Genomic DNA, 730 nt, shown 5'->3' on the forward strand with positions numbered 1-730 from the left:
AAAATGTATAGGAGGCTCCGTGCAGCAAGCAGGGAAAGATAAGGCAGGGCAGGAGAGAGGGGAAAGGTGTCTTACTCCTTCGAGAGCAGGAACAAAAAAAAATGATTTCTTAGTGAAACTGATGAGGAAGAAATAATGGGTAATATAAAAAAGTTTGTGGATAAAAGGTCAAAAGATTGGGTGAACATGGATACGATGTTTGTTAAGGAAATAATGTGTTATGTTATTAAGCCCTTTACATACTGTATATATGTAATTTATCATTTTCAAAAGGAAAATTTCCAAACAATATGAAAATATCCAAGGAAATAACTATTTACAAAAATGGTGACAAGTGTATGTTTAGTAATTACAGACCAATATCCTTATTACCACAGTTCTCAAAAATCTTGGAGAAATTATTTGTGATCAGATTAGATCAATTCATYGATAAAAATAATATCTTAAGTAACAGTCAAGACGGATTTAGAGCCAATAACTCTACTTCAATGGCTCTTATGGAACTGAGAGAACCAATAACAAAAGCCATTGATCAAAAACAATTTTGCSCCAGTATTTATGTTGATTTGCAGAAAGATTCGACTCGATTGACCACAGCATTCTAGTTGAAAAGCTAAATAAATACGGCATTAGAGGACCAGCACTACAATGTTCTATCTATCTATCTATCTATCTATCTATCTATCTATCTATCTATCTATCTATCTATCTATCTATCTATCTATCTATC

Source organism: Austrofundulus limnaeus, unplaced genomic scaffold (assembly GCF_001266775.1).
Source record: "Austrofundulus limnaeus strain Quisiro unplaced genomic scaffold, Austrofundulus_limnaeus-1.0 Scaffold340, whole genome shotgun sequence".
NCBI lineage: Eukaryota > Metazoa > Chordata > Actinopteri > Cyprinodontiformes > Rivulidae > Austrofundulus > Austrofundulus limnaeus.